Source organism: Mobula hypostoma, chromosome 5 (genome assembly GCF_963921235.1).
Source record: "Mobula hypostoma chromosome 5, sMobHyp1.1, whole genome shotgun sequence".
Classification (NCBI taxonomy): Eukaryota; Metazoa; Chordata; class Chondrichthyes; order Myliobatiformes; family Myliobatidae; genus Mobula; species Mobula hypostoma.
In genome coordinates, this window is record NC_086101.1 from 6828707 (window position 1) to 6850056 (window position 21350).

Below are 21350 nucleotides of genomic sequence, written 5' to 3' on the forward strand. Positions count from 1 at the left end.
ATAAGAGTGAGATTGCAGGATGGTGCGTTACCTCTATCATGCCAGGGCCAAGGATGTTTGTGAGAAGGCACAGAACATTCCGAAAGGGCAGGGTGAGCAGCCAGAGGTCATGATCCTTATTAGAACTAACAATAGAGAGACAAGGTCCTTCAAAGAGAATTTAGTGAGTTGGGTAGAAAGTTAAAAAGTAGGAACTCCGGGGTGTTGATTTCCTGTAATTCCGGTGACGCATGCTTGGTACACAGATGTGTGACTAACAATCTGGTGCAAGAAGCATGGTATCAAGGATACAGAACATTGGGCTCTCTTCCAGGATAAGTGAGAATAATGTAAGGAGGATGGGTTACATTGAAGGGGAACTAATATTCTCACAGGGAAGCTTGCTGGAGCCACCCTGATAATTTTTATCATGTTGCATGCGGAGGGGATGTTGAGATCCAGAGCTACATGTTAGTAGGTATCATTGAGCGGAAGGCAGAGATTAGATCGAAGAACCGCAAAATGAAGTCAAGATGGGACCACATTAATGAGCACATTAAATCGCACAGTTTGTAGAACGGTTAATGCAGATGTACTTAGAGCCTGGATTAGTACATGTCACGGTGATTCATCCATTACAGAGATCTGGCTGAGAGAAGGGCAGGACTTGTAACTAAACATTCCAGGATTTATATGACTCAAAGAGTCCAGAGAGAGCTGAAAGAGGTTGAAGAGCTGTACTGCTGATAAGGCAGAATGTCACTAGGTTGAGGTCATCCCAGAGAGTCACCCAGTAAGTTAATGTGGGAAAAACTCAGGAATAAGTAAGGTGCAATCACTGTGATGGGAATATACTGTCGGCCTCCCAAAAGCCAGTAAGAAAATGGAATAGATGTGTCTGCAGGTTGTGGGATGATGTACAAACAATAGAGTAGCTGTAGTGGGTGAATAATCTCCCTAGAATGAGTGTGTCTCCCTTAGCACCTGAGGCTTGGACGGGGCATTATTTGTGAGGTGTGTTGAGGAAGGTTTCCAGAAACATTACATAGATGGTTCACCAAGGAGGGGGACATGCTTGGCATAGTATTGGGAAATAAACCTAGCAAGATGATTGTAGTTTCATTGGGAAAGATTTACAAACTATAATTCTAGAGGTTCTCAGATGTTTATTGATAAGGATGTCTGTACCTGTAGGTGGATGAATGTAAGTTTGTGGAAGTCAAATTACAGCAGAGATGGGCAGGATTCATAGAGTTCATTCTGGAGCTGATGTTACTGGTTGTTACTGGAAGGAGCTGATGTTAGCTGATGTCTGACATGGGAGTGTGACAGACAGTCCAGCTGGTCAGAATTCAGGAGTTACCTGTTCCTGTGAGGAAGGTAGAGAAGGACAGGGACGTTCAGGAGCTTGGGAAGATGAGAAATATTGTATTTGTTTAAAAATGTAAGAGGAGTGACATGTAAGGTGTAGGATGATGAAATTGGACAGGATCTTGGAGGAACATACAGGAAGCAAGAAACAAGTCAGACTGTGAATCAGGAGAGTGGACAGTGACCAGGAAATGTCCACATTGAGGAGGATCAATGGGAATCCCAAGGCATCTTATGCATCCACAGTAAATAACGGTAGAGTGGGGAGAGGACAGGATCACTCCGGGACAAAGGTCTGGAGCCAGAGTTAGCATGTGAATTAGAAAATGAATATTGGTATTCACTAAGGAGAAGGACCAGGAGGAAAGCGAGATCAGAAAGGGGGATATGTTGATATTCTCTGGCGTGTTGGTACTAAAGAGGAAGTGCTGTTGGGTCGCTCGGACCATTCAGATGGGTAAATCCTTTGGGGGATTTAGTCCATTGGGAGACACAGACCACATGCAGTTAAATAAGATGGTTCAATTGCCGGCACCGTTCTGTAAGGACATAGATCTTAACAACATCTGGTCCATATTGCAAGGGAAGGGGACGGTCTGGCATGTGACAGCTCAAGAGAAGTCAGCAATTGAATGCAGGGACAGTGAACTTTACAATATCTAGACCTTCACTGCCAGGGCACAGACCAATAAAACTCTCAGCACTATGCCGTGAGCACACGGACCTGTACACACACAACACTGTACTACGCCGTTAAACACTATTACAACCCCAACAGTTCAAGGATAGAGACCAGTACAACCTCGATAATTAATTACAATTCACGGACACTATCAACCCCCCACCCCCACTGGGCGTCTTTCAGGATGTGACAGAGAGTTGACAAAGGAGAACCTTGAATTATGTGTGCTTAAATTTCCGAAGGTTTTGGAAATGCCATCGGCAAAAAGAGAAGCAGAAAAGTAAGCAGGTTATGGAAAGATGTAAAAGCAACAGAGTAGTGCGTGACTGTAATTTCCCCAATATTAACTGAGACTATCTTAGTGTGGAGACTCAAAGGACTGGAATTTGTGGCATCCTGGAAAGATTTACCGGCACTGACAGTCCATACTATGTCAGTTTCTGCAGATTTAGCATGCCGTCTAAAACTTTGATGATGATCTATAGGTCTATAGTGGAGAATAGCCTGACTGGTCTGGTTTAGAAACAGCAAGGCCCTTGAATGGAATAGCAACTGAAAAGTTGTTCGTGCAGCCAGTCCATCACAGGTAAAGCCCTCCCCACCACTGAACTCATCTACAAGGAGAGCTGTCACAGGAAAGCAGTGACATCATTAAGGTGCTGCTCGATTCTCGATGTTGCCGTCAAGAAGGAGTTATAGGAGCCTCATTTCCCACAGCACCAGGTTCACTAATAGTTATTACCCCTCAACCATCCGGTTTTTGAAGCAGAGGTGAGAATTTCATTCACCACAACAATGAAATCACATTCAGGGAATCCACATCTCATTTTCTTGATAGTTACTTCGCACTTATTATCATTTTATTTTGTTTTTTTTTTGTTTATTTACGCAATTTATTGTCTTCGTTATCTTTTGTACATTGGTTTTTGTCCTTCTTCGATGTGTGCAGTTTTTCATTAATTCCTTTGTGTTTCTTTGTATTTACTGTGCATGCCCGCAACAAAATGTATATGCTGATATTGGTACTTCAACAATAAATTTAGTTTCAACATTGAACTTCACAGAAGATGTCCTGTGACTATAGGCGGAAAAAGATAGGGCTTTCCTCTTTGGAGGGAAGCAGTATGAGAGGTGACTTGAAAGAGCTATGCAAAATAATCGGAGGCATGAGACGACTGGACATCTAGATAATTTTTCCCAATATGGAAGTGGCTAAAACAAGGAACCATAATTTTAAGGTGATTGGAAGGGGATGCTGTCTGAGGTTATCTTTTAAACGCAGAAAATGTGTGGAATTTGCTGCCCGGGATTGCAGTAATAGCAAATGCATTAGGGAAACTTAAGAGAACTTGCATTGGGACATGACCTTTGCAACTGATGAATTTCAGTGAGAGAGCATTTTGAAGACAGTCATCCCCAAAGAAAGACACAATTTTGGGGGAATTTGCCAAACTAAGGACAAGCTAATGATCACCTACCACCTTGTAGTTTATCCTCATCTTCCCCTACCTAGTTGTCTTGACTATTTTTTCCTGTTGAAAGGCCACAGCTCGTAACGTTGATGGTTTACTCTTTTCCGTAGATGCTGAGTAGCCTGCTGAGCTCCTCCAGTATTTTGTGTGTGTTGCATTCTAATGAGAAATATGTTAGGTAGGACTCGGGAGAGCAGAGACCGGGAGCAGCTGTAACTCTCACCAGTCCTGTGAGAGTTATTTAAAGATGAGTAGTTCAAATGTCAACTGGTTTCTGTGAGGGGGAAAGACAAGCATCCAATCTAAGAATATTGAATGATCAGAGATGTTGCTAACATAGTAAAAAAGGAAAAGGAGCCATAACGTAAGTTTTGGAAGTGCAAAGTACATAAAACCATTGATGAATATTCAGCAATATGCAAATTAACAGAGAAACAGCAGTGCTAAATGATAATGGGGGAAGGGGGATGACTTTTCTGAGCAAGATTGGACAGAGTACCAAAGCACCTTGTACATGCATTAAAAACAAAAGGGGCACCGCGGAGAAGGTAGTATTGTAGACTACTTACCAACATGGTCAAATCACCAAATAAATAATTCACATCAGTATTCATCAAACAGAACGTGAGGCAGGAAAAGAAGGTTAGGGAGTATATGCTGATATTCTATGGCATATTGATAACAAGCTGGTGGCGGCATTGTGACTCTCAAAGAACACTAAGGTGGAAAAGTACCGGGACTGGATGGATCATTGCAGGTTATTGAGAGAGTGAGGGAATGTTGCAGATTTCTAAGGCCTTCACTGAGATCTTTGTAGTGTCTTTTTAATTACACATGTTGCTACAAAGGACTGCAGATGAGCCAATATTGTTCACTCGTTTAGCAAGGGCTATAGTGACAAACCAGGAAACTACATAGTTGTCACAAATACTTGGTGCAGTTGTGGACAGTGAGGAGGAATACCAAAGGATTCAGCAGAAAACAGGCCAACTCAAAATGTGGGCAGAAAAATGGCAGATGAATTGTTGTACTCCTGGAAGTCAAATTTCAGATGTTTTCTTCAGAATCCCTCTCCCTATTAGAGTAGCTGGAATGTCAGTTATGCCAGTGACATGGTCTGCTTCAGGACGTGGTAGATCAGGGAGCTAGTCAGTGTCCTCGATAACTTCACATGAGGGAAGTTCACCAGCTGCAGCTCTTGACTGACTTTGTGAAGGAGATGGAGGTGGCGATCGACCAAACATCGATCATCTCGGACACTGAGACCAGATCATAAGTGATGTGGTCACGCCGATGGTGCAGGTTGTTAATGAGTTTGGGGATCACTAAGAGATACAGGAGGAAGAGTCAGACAGTGCAGGGTCGCCCTTGTAGCTGCTCCGCTCACAACAATTATACGATCTGAATACTGATGGGGAACGACACACCAGCAATAGCCAGGCTGCTGGCACTGAGAGCGTCTCTGATGCCCAGTAGGGGAGGAAGAGATCAGGTGGGAAAGTAGTTAAGAGAAGACTCAGCGTCTGTAAAAGATCTAGCAGGATGGTGTGCTGCCTCCTGAGTACCAGGGTCAGGAATGTGTTGGAACGGTTACCGAAAATTCTCAAGTGCTCATGGTGCATATAACATGGTAAAAAGTGTGTTGAGCTCCTACACAGTTGATATGGGGAGTTAGGAGACAGGAAAAAAGTTTTAAAAGACCAACTTCAAAAGCAGTAACCTCTAGATTACTCCTACTGCCAAATATTGGTGAGTATACAAATGGAATGATGATTCAGATGAATATGTGACCGAGGGTCTGATGCATGGGGCAAGATTGAAGTTTCTTGGATCACTGCAATTTCCTCTGTGGTAGGGAGACTTATACAGAAGAGATAGATTGCTTTTGAACTGGAGGTGGACCAATATCCTGCAGATTTGCGAGTGCTGCTCGGAATTGTGTAAATGGGAGTGGCAGTCAGTGTGACCCTGAGCAGGGGATAATACTGTCATCAATGAGAGAACATTTAGTCAACAGGATAGAGAGAAGCACAAACAAAGGAGAGGAAAGATAATTGCTTTAAACTGCTTTTACTTCACTGAAAAATGCTTGACAGGTCAGGTGGATGAAATCTTGTGTGACTGGCTCTGGGACTGCTGGATCACTCCTTTTCATGTTATACGTCAATGATTTGGGTGATCAATGATTTGGGTGACAGAATTATGGCTTTCTGGTCAAGTTGCAGACAATTCTAAGATAGGTTGAGTGGCAGGTAGTGCTGAGGAAGCAGGGAATCTGGAGAAGGACAGACATTGAGAGAAAGGATGGAGTGGTAGATAAAACATCGTGCAGAGAAATGTGATCATGAATATAAGCGGTAATGGCATAGGCTCTTTTCTCAGCAGGAAGCAAACTCAAAAAACAGAGGTGCAACGGGACTTGGGAGTCCTCCTGCAGGATATCAAAAGGTTAACTTGCAGCTTGAGCCAGTGGTAAGGAAGACAATTCAACTGCGAGAATTCAATTCAACAGGACAAGTATACAAAAGCAAGGTGTGATGCTAAGGTTTAACAAGGCATTGGTCAGACCGTACATGGAGTATTGTGAGCAGTTATGGGCCTCTTGTCTGAGAAAAGATGTGCAGGTATTGGAGGGGGTCCAAGAGAGATTCATAAGGGTTGATTGGGGAAATTACTAGGTTAATGTTTGAGGAGTGATTGCTGGCTCCAGGGCTGTATTCATAAGAACTGGGGGAATCTCACTGAAACCGATTGAATATTGAAAAGCCTATATAGAGTGGAAGTGAAGAACATATTTCCTTGAGCGGAGACATTCAGGACCAAAATGCACAGTCTCAGAGCAGAGTGGTATCCATCTAGATCTGAAACGAAGAAGAATTTCTTCAGAAAGTGGGTAGTGAAACTGGAATTCATTGCCACAGACAGGTGTGGAGACGAGCCATTCTTTATAAAACGAAGATGGACGCCTTTTTGATTAGTCTGTGCAACAAAGGGTTGTGGAGAAGAAGCAAGATATTGGAGTTAAAAGGGATAAAAAGGGAATCAACCATCGTGAAATGGTGGAGCAGATTGGATTCGGCTGAATGGCCTAATTCCGCCACTTTGTCTTATTGTCAGAGTGCAGCCATAACAGAAACACGACTGAGGGAAGGGCAGAATAGGCAGATCAGTGTTCCAGGATGCAAAGATGATGGTAAGAGGGGAGGAGGAGTTATCCACCAGAGGACAATGGACATAGTAATGATCAATCAAGAGGGCATCATTCTTACCTGAATCATCTCGTTAGGTCTTGTCGATATCACTTAGACATAAGGATATGGTATTATAGAAACCCCAACAGACAGCAGGAATTAGAATCACAGATATGAGAGAGACTTCAGTTGTTGTAAACATAACAAGGTAGATTTTAAATTCATAACATTGATTGGGCCAGTCATAGTGAAAAGGCATGAAGTTAAATTTGTAAAAAGAAAGCTTCCTTCATCAACATACAGAGGACTGTGATTGAGAGGATAAAACACTGGGCCTGTCGGCGAGCACTTTGGCTCCAATAACCAGAATTCTTATAGATTTTAAATAGTTTTAGTGAACAATGCAATCCATTAACAAGTTAAGTTCCTGAGCATGACCAGACTAAATTTGTGAGCCAGTAAGCAGGATCTTACAGTGGTTGACTGGGCTTGATTGTTTACAGGAAAGATGCCTCTACCAAGTGGGAGGACTTTAAAAGTGCGATGTCAGGAGTTCAGGACCTGCATGTTCCTGTTAGGGCAAAGGAAAAGGCTGGCAGGTTTCAGGAACCCTGGTTGATGACAGATACTGAGCCCTTGATTGAGAAATGGAAGTCATACACAGCATATAAATGATTTTGAACGAGGTAATCTCTTTATCATATATAGATAGGGTAACTATTGAAACAGTACTCCTACTTGCCCATACAAAAAAAAAATAATGAAATCATTAAATGGGAAGCAACATAAATTCCTGGGTCATGTCATCAGAAAGGGAGAAATAAAATGCTTAAGTGGGCTGAGTTGTAGCAGATGGAGTTCAACCCGGAGAAATGTGAGGTGCAAACACGAGGAAATCTGCAGATGCTGGAATTTCAAGCAACATACATAAAAGTTGCCGGTGAACGCAGCAGGCCAGGTAGCATCTCTAGGAAGAGGTACAGTCGACGTTTCGGTCCGAGACCCTTCATCAGGACAATGTGAGGTGGTACACTTTGGAAGGACAAACTCCAAGTCACAGTACAAAGTAAATGTCAGGATACTTGGTAGTGGCAGGATACTTAGTAGTGTGGAGAAGCAGAGGGATCTGGGGGTACATGTCCACAGATCCCTGAAAGTTGCTTCACAGGTAGATAGGGTAGTTAAGAAAGCTTATGGGGTGTTAGCTTTCATAAGTCGAGGGATAGAGTTTAAGAGTCGCGAGGTAATGATGCAACTCTATAAAACTCTGGTTAGGCCATACTTGGAGTACTGTGTCCAGTTCTGGTCACCTCACTGTAGGAAGGATGTGGAAGCATTGGAAAGGGTACCGAGGAGATTTACCAAAATGCTGCCTGCTTTACAGAGTATGGATTATGATCGGAGATTAAGGGAGCTAGGGCTTTACTCTTTGGAGAGAAGGAGGATGAGAGGAGACATGATAGAGCTATAGAAGATATTAAGAAGATTAGATAGAACATAGAACATAGAACATAGAATAGTACAGCACAGTACAGGCCCTTCGGTCCACAATGTTGTGCCAACCCTCAAACCCTGCCTCCCATATATGCCCCCACCTTAGATTCCTCCATATACCTGTCTAGTCGTCTCTTAAACTTCACTAGTGTATCTGCCTCCACCACTGACTCAGGCAGTGTATTCCACGCACCAACCACTCTCTGAGTAAAAAAAACTTCCTCTAATATCCCCCTTGAACTTCCCACCCCTTACCTTAAAGCCATGTCCTCTTGTATTGAGTAGTTGTGCCCTGGGGAAGAGGCGCTGGCTATCCACTCTATCTATTCCTCTTATTATCTTGTACACCTCTATCATGTCTCCTCTCATCCTCCTTCTCTCCAAAGAGTAAAGCCCTAGCTCCCTTAATCTCTGAGTGGATAGCTGGTGCCTCTTCCCCATGGCATCACTGCTCAATACAAGAGGACATGGTTTTACGGTAAGGGGTGGAAGTTCAAGGGGGATATTAGAGGAAGGTTTTCGACTCAGAAAGTGGTTGGAGCGTGGAATGCACTGCCTGAGTCAGTGGTGGAGGCAGCTACTCTAGTGAAATTTAAGAGACTACTAGACAGGTATATGGAGGAATTTAAGGTGGGGGTTATATGGGAGGCAGGGTTTGAGGGTTGGCACAATGTGGGCCAAAGGGCCTGTACTGTGCTGTACTATTCTATGTTCTAAGTTCTATGTTCTAACATTACAAGACCATATGCCTGGGAAACGCAGAAGTGGAAGTTAAAGAAGAAAATATATGGACACTGAGAATCAACTAACAGATCTAGTGTGTGAGATATCATTGACGCTGCGTGGGATCGTTCAATGTGGAAAGCCATGGTCGTCCAAGTGTGTAACACGCAGGGCACATGAAGAGAGAGAGAATCTCTTTATATCTACAAACGTACAAATGTATTAAAGTTAGGACGGTAAAAGTTGGATATGAGAAGGATCTGACAGGCAAGACGGGACAAACGCCCAAGAGATTCTATAGGTATATGAAGAGTTAAAGGGATGTTGGGGAGATACAACGTGCAGTTAAAGATGATTATGGCCACTTGTGTGTGCAACAAAGGGAATAGAAAGGTTTTTTATGAATCTTCATTTATAATCTCTTTATTTTTATTTTGTAGAAACTGATGGAAGTGAAGTCATTGCAGGAAATGAGTGGTGATGTGTTAACCACATATGAATTATCAGGGAGGAGGTGTTACAGCCTTACAGTGTATTGAGTTTGTTAATTCCCCTAGGCCTGACGCCGTGGGCTCAATGGGAAATCAACGATTATTTTTTCAGAGGACCTTGGGAGGTTTTTGCTTCATACCTGCCCACATATGAGGTTTTGGATAACTGCAGAGTGCCTAACTTGCTACTGCTGTTTAAAATGGGAAGCAAAAATAGAGCAGAAAACTATCAGCCAATGCGTCAGTCAGTCATGTCTTAGATTATTTCAGGAGGCAACAGGGATTGTAAGTGAAGATAACATGGTGCATGTTCTCTGTATGGATTTTAGCAAGGCCTTTAACAAAGCATCTCTTGGCAGATTAGTTTTAGAGGTTAGATTGCATGCAATCCAGAGGGAGGGAGCAGAGTGGATTCATAATTACTCAGTGATAGAAGCAGATGATATGTTGTTTCTCAGGCTGGAAAGTATTTTTTGTGATTTGTCACTGTGGTCAGTTCCGGGACATAGGTTGTTTGAAATTTATATGAAAGTATATATCTCAAATGCCACTAAAGTAGGTGGTGCTGCAAATAGTTCAGAGGGGATTATCTAGCAAAGTGGACTGAAGATTGGCAAATGGCCTACAAATCGGATAAATTTGCAGAATTGCATTTTGATGCTGTGAAGTCTGGTGCACTGGGGATTCTAATGGAACAGGATTAGATGAAAGCATAGTTGTTATCCCAGGAAGTAATGATTAAAAACAAGAGAACATTGGTTTAACAACAGAAGTGAGAGATTTTAAATGTTAAGAGTTGAGAAATTTAATTGGATTGCCTTTGTGCATAAGGATTGGAGGTAGACTTTTTAAAAAGCATCCGAGACAGCTTTCTTTACCAGTACATGGATAGTATCACTGACATTGGCAAAACATCAATGGATCAGAACATTGGAACTCGTCAACACAGAACACAGGATGTTTCAAATCAATTCTGGGATAAGCAGATAGGGAGTTCAATTATTACAGTTAATCATAATTTTGGATAAGTCTCTATTAGCTTTGCATGACGTGATGACTCAAGACTTGCCCATTCCTCCTTGCTAAATTTTTCAAGCTGTACCCGGTTAGTTGTTCAGCAATCCTGTGGTGTTGCCTTACATGTTTGATTGGGTTAGTGCCAGGAAGATGACTGGGCTGTTCACTGACATCAATTTTCTTCATTTGAAGCCACTCCATGTCTGCTTTTGCAATGAGCTTTGCGGTGTTCTCCGGATGAATGTCAAACTTCCTCTCCAGTGCAAGCTTTCGAGCAGAATTTTATCCAGGTTCCCTCTGTATTTAGCAGTATTCATGTTCCCATCAATTCTCAAAAGATTTCCTTTTCCTGCAGTTGAAATAAATTCCAAAACTTGAGTTACCACTACAAAATTTTGCAGCGGGAACGGTATTACCTGGCTGACATACAGCATCAGTTTAACAGCACACATACTGTGGAAAGCGGCCAGTGAGTGAGTGGGCCAGTGAAGGAGTGGAGCTTTGACGCTTTGAGCCGAGAGGCTTCGACGACAAGAGGCGGAGGACAAGCTTGCTCGCTGTTAATCATTACAATACCTCCTGAGACGGTGATGTGCCTCTCATGTGAGATGTGGCAGTTTTGCGGGAACGCCCCTCTCCCGCAGAGTGACATCTGCCAGAAGTGCATGCGGCTGGGCGATCTCGAAGACCATGTAAGGAATGTGGAGCAGCAACTGGATGACCTTTGACTTGTAAGGGAAAATGAGGCAGTCATAGATAAGAGCTACAGGGAGGTGGGCACACCTAGGCTGTCGGAAGTAGGTCGTTGGGTGACAGTCAGAGGGGGGAAAGTGAAGGAGAGCAGACAGGTAGTGCAGAGCACCCCCGTAGCCATTCTCCTGAATAATAAGTTTACCGCCCAGGATACTGTTGGCGGGGACGACCGACCAGGTGTAAGCCACGGTGGCAGGACCTCCGGCACCGAGTCTGACACGGTGGTGCAGACGGGTGGGACGGAGAAGAGGACAGCTTTTGTCATTGGAGATTCTATAGTCAGGGCAGCAGACAGGAGATTTTGTGGACGTGAGAAGGACACCCGCATGATTTATTCCCTCCCAGGTGCCTGGGTCTGGAAGATCTCTGACCAGGTGCATGACATCCTGGTATGAGAGGGAAAGCAACCAGACGTCATGATACATGTTGGTACCAACGACATAGGCAGGAAGAGGGATGAGGCCCTGAAGTGTGAGTTTCGGGAGCTAGGCAGAAGGCTGAAGAACAGGACCTCAAGGGTGGCGTTTTCAGGATTGCGGCCAGTGCTACGTGACAGTGATGGTAAGAATCGGAGGAGATGGCAGTTGAATGTGTGGCTGAGAAGTTGGTTCAGGGAGCAGGGTTTTAGATTTTTGGATCATTGGGATCTCTTCTGGGGAAGGTGGGGCCTGTACAGATTGGATGGGTTGCACCTGAACTCGAGAGGGAGCAATATCCTTGCAGGTAGGTTGTTAGCATGCTTCAGAAGGGTTTAAACTAATTTGCAAGGGGGATGAGACCCAGAGCGATAGAGCAGTGAAAGAAGTGCATGGAGTAAATCCAGATCTAACATATAGAGAGGCTTTAAGGAAAGAGAAGCAGAATAAACGGTGTAAAGACAGTGAGGTAGAAGGGCTGAGATGTGTGTACCTCAATGCAAGAAGCATCAGGAACAAATGTGATGACCTGGGAGCTTGGATACATACATGGAATTATTATGTAGTGGCCATTACAGAGACTTGGCTGGCACCAGGGCAGGAATGGATTCTCAATATTCCTGGATTTCAGTGCTTTAAAAGGGATAGAGAGGGGGAAAAAGTGGAGGAGGGGTGGCATTACTGGTCAGGGATACAATTACAGCTACAGAAAGCGTGGGTAATGTAGCAGGATCCTCTTTTGAGTCAGTATGGGTGGAAGTCAGGAACAGGAAGGGAGCAGTGACTCTCTTGGGGGTACTCTATAGGGCCCCTGGTAGCAGTAGAGATGCAGAGGAGCAGATTGGGAGGCAGATTTTGGAAAGATGCAAAAATACTAGGGTTGTTATCTTGGGTGACTTTAACTTCCCTAATATTGATTGGCACCTGATTAGTTCCAAGGGTTTAGATGGGGCAGAGTCTGTTAAGTGTGTCCAGGACGGATTCCTGTCACGGTACGTGGACAGGGCGAGCAGGGGGAATGCCATACAAGATCTAGCACTAGGTAATGAACCAGGTCAGGTCACAGATCTCTCAGTAGGTGAGCATCTGGGGGACAGTGACCACTGCTCACTGGCGTTTAGCATTATCATGAAAAAGGATAGAATCAGAGAGGACAGGAAAATTTTTAATTGGGGAAGGGCAGATTATGAGGCTATAGGGCTAGAAATTGCGGGTGTGAATTGGGGTGATGTTTTTGCAGGGAAATGCACTATGGACATGTGGTCGATGTTTAGACATCTCTTGCAGGACGTTAGGGATAAATTTGTCCCGGTGAGGAATATAAAGAATGGTAGGATGAAGGAAACATGGGTGACAAGTGAGGTGGAAAATCTAGTCAGGTGGAAGAAGGCAGCATACATGAGGTTTAGGACGCAAGGATCAGATGGATCTATTGAGGAATATGGGAAAGCAAGAAAAGAGCTTAAGAAGGGGCTGAGGAGAGTAAGAAGGGGGCATGAGAAGGCCTTGGCAAGAGGGTAAAGGAAAACCCCAAGGCATTCTTCAATTATGTTTAGAAGAAAAGGATGGCAGGAGTGAAGGTAGGACCGATTAGAGATAGAGGTGGGAAGATGTGCTTGGAGGCTGTGGAAGTGAGCAAGGTCCTCAGTGAATACTTCTCTTCGGTATTCACCAATGAGGGGGAACCTGATGATGGTGAGGACAATATGAGGGAGGTTGATGTTCTGGAGCATGTTGATATTAAGGGAGATGAGGTATTGGAGTTGTTAAAATACATTAGGACGGATAGGTCCCCAGGGCGTGATGGAATAGTCCTTAGGCTGCTCCACAAGGTGAGGGAAGAAATTGCTGAGGCTCTGGCTAGTATCTTTATGTCCTCGTTGTCCATGGGGATGGTACTGGAGGATTGGAGGGAGGCAAATGTCCCCTTGTTCAAAAAAGGTAGTAGGGATAGTCCGGGTAATTATAGACCAGTGAGCCTTACGTCCGTGGTGGGAAAGCTGTTGGAAAAGATTCTTAGAGATAGGATTTAGGGCATTTAGAGAATCATGGTCTGATCATTGACAGTCAGCGTGGGTTTGTGAAGGGCAGATCGTGTCTAACAAGCCTGATAGAGTTCTTTGAGGAGGTGACCAGGCATATCGATGTGGGTAGTGCAGTGGATGTGATCTATATGGATTTTAGTAAGGCATTTGACAAGGTTCCACGGGGTAGGCTTATTCAGAAAGTCAGAAGGCATGGGATCCATGGACGTTTGGCCAGGTGGATTCAGAATTGGCTTGCCTGCAGAACGCAGAGGGTGGTGGTGGAGAGAGTACATTCAGATTGGAGGATTGTGACGAGTAGTGTCTCACAAGGATCTGTTCTGGGACCTCTTATTTTTGTGATTTTTATTAACGACCTGGATGTTGGGGTAGAAGGGTGGGTTGGCAAGTTTGAAGACGACACAAAGGTTGGTGGTGTTGTAGGTAGTGTAGAGGACTGTCAAAGATTGCAGAGAGACATTGATAGGATGCAGAATTGGACGGAGAAGTGGCAGATGTAGCTCAACCCGGAGAAAAGTGAGGTGGTACACTTTGGAAGGACAAACTCCAAGGCAGAGTTCAAAGTAAATGGCAGGATACTTGGTGGTGTGGAGGAGCAGAGGGATCTGGGGGTACATGTCCACAGATCCCTGACAGTTGCCTCACAGTTGGATAGGGTCGTTAAGAAAGATTATGGGATGTTAGCTTTCATAAGCTGAGGGATAGAGTTTAAGAGTCGCGATGTAATGATGCAGATCAATAAAACTCTGTTTAGGCCACACTTGGAGTACTGTGTCCAGTTCAGGTTGCCTCACTATAGGAAGGATGTGGAAGCATTGGAAATGGTACAGAGGATATTTACCAGGATGCTGCCTGGTTTAGAAAGTATGCATTATGATCAGAGATTAAGGGAGCTAGGGCTTTACCCTTTGGAGAGGCGGAGGATGAGAGGAGACATAATAAAGGTATACAAGATAATAAGAGGAATAGATAGAGTGGATAGCCAGTGCCTCTTTCCCAGGGCACCACTGCTCAATACAAGAGGACATGGCTTTAAGGTAAGGGGTAGGAAGTTCAAGGGGGATATTAGAGGGAGGATTTTTACTCAGAGAGTGGTTGGTGAAGGAAATGCACTGGCTGAGTCATGGGTGGAGGCAGATACACTACTGAAGTTCAAGTTTAAGGGACAGGTATATGGAGGAATTTAAGGTGGGGGCTTATATGGGAGGCAGGTTTTGAGGGTCTGCACAACATTGTGGGCCGAAGGGCCTGTACTGTGCTGTACTATTCTATGTTCTACTGAAGCAGCAAGTAAGGACAGAGTCTATGGAGGGGAGGCTGTTTTCTGTGACGTGCTGAACTGTGTCCACAGCTTTCTGCAGTTTCTTGCCGTCACATGCAGAGCAGTTGCCAATTGAAATGGTTGTGTATGCAGACATAATGCTTTCTATGGTGCAATGATAAAAACAGGTAACAATCGATGAGGCCATGCCCAATGTTGCTGGCCTCCTGAGGAAATATAGATGTTGCTGAGCGTTCTTGTCAGGGCATCAATGTAGATGAATCAGGACAGGCTGGTGATGTTCACACTTGGATCACAAAGCTCTCTACCCTCTCAACCCCAATAACACTGATTATTTCCGCTTTTTATTTCAGGATTAAACTTTATGCATTAAAAGTTATGATAAAAGTAAAACAGTGCACGATTGTATATTTATGATATCACCCTGTCTGTACATTCAGAATGCCGTTAGGTCTGTGGTGTCATCACTAATAGAGCCCATGTACAAAGTACCAATATCAGTCATGTTTCCTCTTTGAACAATATACCCTTCAATTGTTTGCCCAGCAGCAGTGAGATCTCAGTGGGTAGGCACAGCTCAAACACAAATTTGCCGATGATAGAGCTGTTTTTGGCAGAACCTTAGATGGTGAAGCGGAGGCCTACAGGAGTGAGATGGATCAGCTGGTTCAGTGGGGTAGCAACAGCAGTCTTACACTGAATGTCAGTAAGACCAAGGAATTGATTGTGTACTTCAGGAAGGGAAAGTCATGGAAACACACACCAGTACTCATTGAGAGATCAGCAATAGGAAGAGTGAGCAGTTTCCAGTTCCTGGGTAACAACATCTGTGAAAATTTTTCTTGGACCAACATATTGATGCAATTATGCAGGAGGCATGCCAGCAATTATATTTCATCAGGAGTTGGAGGCGATTTGCTTTGCAATCAGAAACCTGACAAATTTCGACAGATACCTGACTGGTTGCACTACCACCTGGTATGAAGGCTCCGGTGCCTAGGATCAGAAAACACTGCAGAGGGTTGTAAGCTCAGCCAGCCCCATCAAGGACATGAGTCTCCCCACCAGAGAATACACCTTCAACAGGTGATGTCACAAGAAGGCGGTGTCCATCTTGGAAGACCCTCACCATCCAGGACATGCAGTCTTCTCATTACTACCATCAGGAGGAGCTACAGGTGCCTGAAGACACACACTCAATGTTTTAGCAATCGCTTCTTCTCTGCCATGAAATTCCTGAACAGTCCATGAACTCATGAACACTACTTCACTGTTTTTCTTGATTTTGCAATACTTATTTACTTTTATTTTTATTATATTTCATATACCTCAATGATTTCTCTGTATGTCTCTGTATTACTGTACTGTGGCAGCAAAGCAACATAATTCACAACATGTTCATGATAATAAACCTGATTCTAATTCCTGCATATCCTGCACCTGTAAACATATCCCTTTTGATCAGGGCTTCCCCTGCCTCCCCCCCCCCCCCCCAGTGGACACAGGCCCACATTTTCTGGAGAAACACCTGTGGAAGGGAAAGGTTCCTCCCACCACGCCCCCAATCCCTGATGCTGTTCGACCCTATGACTATAGCTCAACACATACAAATTACTATCAATTGTTCCAATTATCTCGGCAAAACCCCGGCAAATTCTTGCCTGTTTCCCAACAAAGTCCGAGGACAGACTTGATCAGGCCCCAGGAGTTTTTCCAGCTTTATGTGTTTAAGACTTCCAGCATCTCCTCATTTGTAATTTTTCAGGACAATAGCTTTTATTCTCTTCCCGACGTTCACCAGCTTCCATTCCCTTCTCCACAGTAAAGTCAAGACGTCAAGACGAGGGGAAACAGTCCTCACTCATTCTTTGCTCAACGCACAGGCACGGAGCAAGAAAGGGACCTTTTATCTCCTTATTTCTCATCAGATCAATTGTCAGACTGAACTGAGGAAGGATGGAAAAGTCCAGGGAGTAAATGGATGTGTAGAACAGGAGGGTGTTCCCAAGTAATGGAAATCCAGTGAGTGAGGACATTTATCAGAGTTTGGAAGGTTCAGTATCTGCATGTTCCTGTTAGAGTGAAGGGCAACGCTGATGGGATGAGGGAATCCTGGCGGATGAGGGTTATTGAGGATCTAATCAGGAAAATGATGGAGTTCTTTGTCAGGTGAAAGTAACTGGGATGAAGTGATTCCCTTGAGGAATAGAAGGAAAATAGGAGTACATTGAAGGGGGAAATCAGGAGGGCATAAAGAAGGGATGAGATAACTTTAACTGATTCTATGAATCTGTTGGGAAAAATTAGTAACTAGTGAGGGAATATATTCCTTGAGGGATCCGTGTGCTCATCTATGTGTGGAGATACAGCAGATGGGTGAGGTCTGAAATAAATACTTGTTATCTATGGAGAAGGTCATTTGAAACTGGGGAATTCAGTGAGGAGAACAGTAATGTCCTGAAACGTAACATCCTGATTCAACTTTGACCCTCCCACTTTAAAGTCTTATCCTCTACACAGTGCCCTCAGAGAGATTACACTGCTAGGTGTGTCTTAAAATCAGAAGAATAAGAGGTGGTCTGACTGAGACAGACACAGTCTCACAGGGTATTGACAGAGCAGAGGCAGAAATGATGTTTCACCTGGCTGATGTGTGGAATCAGAGTTCACAGGCTAAGAAGTTGCCTCTGCAGGACTGAGATGAGAAACTTCCTCACCTAGAATGCAGTGAAATTTTGGAATTCCCTCCACAAGGTTTCTGGAGTTTTGGGGCTCCGTGATGATGGGGATGGCGCAGGAAAGTGGCTCTGAGGTCAAAGGTCAGTCACATTCTGACTGAAGGACAAGGCAGGCACAAGGGGCCAAATGGCCTTATCTGCTGCTATTTCTTAACTTCTTATTACACATATCTACATTTGCATCTTTTAATATTTTGGCCTTCGGTCTGTTGGATTACACAGGGGTAACCAATGCACTGTGTTTAGAACATCCTCCGTACCCCATGTTCACTGTGTTCAGTCCAAAGTTCAAAGTAAATTTATTATCAAACGACATATATGTCACCATATACACACCTGAGATTCATTTTAAAGTGGGCATAGCCAATTAATCCAACAATCTCAATAGAATAATTGAAAAACTGAACAAACGGGGCAGACAACCAGCGTGGAAAAGGCAACAAACTGCAAATACAAGGAGAGAGAAAAACAAAAAATAGTAATAAACAAACAAACAAACAAACAAACAAATAGATAAGCAAGGAAGCAAGCAATAATATCAGGAACATGAGATGAGGTGTACTTGAAAGTGAGTCCACAGATTGTGGGAACAGTCAGTGACGGGGCGAGTGAATTTGAAGTTATCTGAACCAGGTCATTTGAATCCTGATAGCAGCAGTGAGAAGAGAGCATGAGCTGGGTGGTGGAGTGTGCTGCTTTGGTGCAACAATGGTCTGTTTCGATGTGCTCAATGCTGGGGTATTCGTGTTTCCATACCAGACTGTGATGCAACCAGTCAATATGCTCTCCACCACACACCTATTTAAATTTGTCAAGGTTTTCGATGTTGTGCTAAATCTTCGTTACCCCCGGAGGAAGCAGTAGTTGCAGTACAGAATCAAAATAATACTTATCTTTCACTGTGCCGATCTCTGCAATGTCAGAAGGGCCTCACTGATCCGACAATTTTTCTTATAGCTCCCCATCCCTAGTCCCCATCCCCTCGTATATCTTCTCTAAATCTCAGCACTGACAATGGCAGTGATCTTGCCTCAGACAAAACTCTCCCACTGCACAAGGAAAATGCCCTTTTTATACCATCTATACCATTATTCCATCAAAGGATAACATAATTATCACCCCAGTACTTTCCTTAGCTGGGTGGTTGCAGCTGAACTTTCTTATCTCTTACGACCTTCATCCCAGACACAGAATTTAGGAAGAAGGAGACAACGGGTCTGTAAGGAGGAAAACATTCTTCATCAGTATTTCATCTTCATGATGTGCATTCAAAAGAGACAAGGCGTTGGTCAATATGTGGGAAAACAAAACGTTACCACATTCCAACCTGACACCATTGTGTCTTTGAACTTCCATTTTATTTTGACATGTGCCAAGGAGGAATCACAATTAACTGTTTCCTTACGCAGGGAACTGCACCTTCTCCAGTGCCTCCCGGAGTTGAGGATGACACATTTTCACTCCAGAACTGAGGTGATCGATGAGACCAATGTGGCATCTGCTGTGTAGGATTAGTGTAAGAGAGTCCATAATGGTTAATAAGGTCCGGCCTGTATCTGAGCTGCATTTTGCATTTAAAATGTGCCTTTAATTCTTAATAAAAATATATACTAAATACTAAACATGGTGTGAAAAATATTTTACATTCTGAATGCCATTTGATCAATCCAGTCAGTCACGTTCACATTGTTTAAACCATTTCCACTCAGGTTGTCTCAGAGGTGATGCAACTTTTCAATGTTGGCAGCATTTCCTGACGGACATCTCGCTGTGCTGGGAGACCAACAGGTTTCGGGCAGACCAAAGAGCGTCTCTCACTGAGCTGATGATCTCCCAGCAGCCGTTTCCGTGCTGAATCACCGGAAACAGGAACATCAGCACTGAGGCCGGCAGGTCAAATGTCTCTTGTTTACATAGGGATGGTGAAATATTGCAACCTGCAGGAGCCCTGGCCTGACTTGAGGGTCCTGCCTTCTGTGATATCTCACTGTTGTGGAGGGAAGGAGTTGTGTTCAGAGCTCTCTGTGTGTGTATGTGTGTGTATGTGTGTGTGTGTGTGTGTGTGTGTGTGTGTGTGTGTGTGTGTGATCTGTTGGATGAACTGAGAGATTATGGGATGTTGGGAGGGTTTACACACATGATTGGGAGAGGTCGGATCAGACAGGTCACTAGGCCTGACTAATCTGCGGACCCAGAATCAGAATCGGGTTTATTATCTCTGTTATAAATGATGTGAAATGTGTTACTTTGCAGCAGCAGTGCAGTGCACAGACATAACATCACTATGAATTATAAAATAAATAGAGCAAGTGAAGGAATAATGGGGTAATCAGTGGGAATCTTTGTGTCATCTCTGGCACAAAGAAGATGGCTGTGGTGTTTGGAGCTGATCATCTCAGCCACAGGACATCTCTGCAGGAACTCCCCAGGACAGAGTCCTCGGCCCAAACACCCTCAGCTGCTTCATCAACGATCTTCTGTCCATCGTAAGGTGAGAGGTCGGGATGGTCACTGATGACGACACAATGTTCAGCACCATCTACCACTCCTCAGATAATGAAGCAGCCCACAACACAAATGCAGCAAGACTTGGACAATATCCAGACCTGGGCTGACAGGTGGCAAGTGACAATCACACCAAACAGTGTCAGGCAGTGATATCTGAGGAAGCGATCTCGGGAATCATAAGAGAAGTGGGAAAACTTATAAAATGTTTAAGCTAGGTGCCTTACAATCTGGGAAATTATGGCAGTAAAATTAATTAGACCCATGTTTAAGATCACTGAGAGGTGACGATATGACAGTCAGTGCAGTGTTTAGATTGTGGATGTGTTCAGTCAGCATGGCGAAGCTCACTGGAACAAAGGTAAACGGGTGGAGGTTGGATTGCAGACCACGGGAGGAGAGTTTATCATCAGATAATGAGAGTCGCGGCAGGAAAACAGGGTCAATAATGAAAACAGAATTACAGAGAGCACTGCGAAATGACTGTCAGTGAGATAGAGATAGACCACAGAGGAACAATTAAAGATCAAATACTACAGAGAAATGTAGATTCCTGATGATTTTTTGTAGGATACGCATGTCACCATTGTATAACAGGAACCCGTAGGATAATTGACTCCATGGAGTATCTTTGAGATCACACTCGAAGTGTTCCCTGATATTCACTGTAAAAGGGTCTGAATAAACTGACCTGTTCCCGAAACTCACCACTGCTGTTTGGCGGGTTCTTTCTGTGCTGGTCTATCTGAACCGTATTCAAGTGGGGGACTGGTCCCCACACCCACAACCCAACCCCCAGTCCTTCTGTCCCTCGAGCTGCTGTTGTAAAGGCTGCCAAGATGAAGACTGTCAGACTCAGTGACGTGGAGATTGCAGAGAAACACAATCAAAATACTAGAGGAACTCAGGGGGTCAGGCAGCAGCTGTGGAGAGGAGAACGGTCACCGTTTCAGACCGAGAACCTTCAACGCTGTTTATTCCTCTCCATATGCTGCCTGACTGGTTGCTCTAGAATTCCAGCATCTGCAGAATCTCTTGTGTTTGTGAGTGGAGATTTCATCCCAGTGCCCCTGCTGTCTGGGGCTGACGGGGTTTAGAAGACAGGCAAGTTTTTCCACAAGTGGGCCCTGTTCAGAACAAGTGAGGCCAGACCTTTGGAGCCGGGCTGTATGTGGTGCAGTCAAGAAGGGA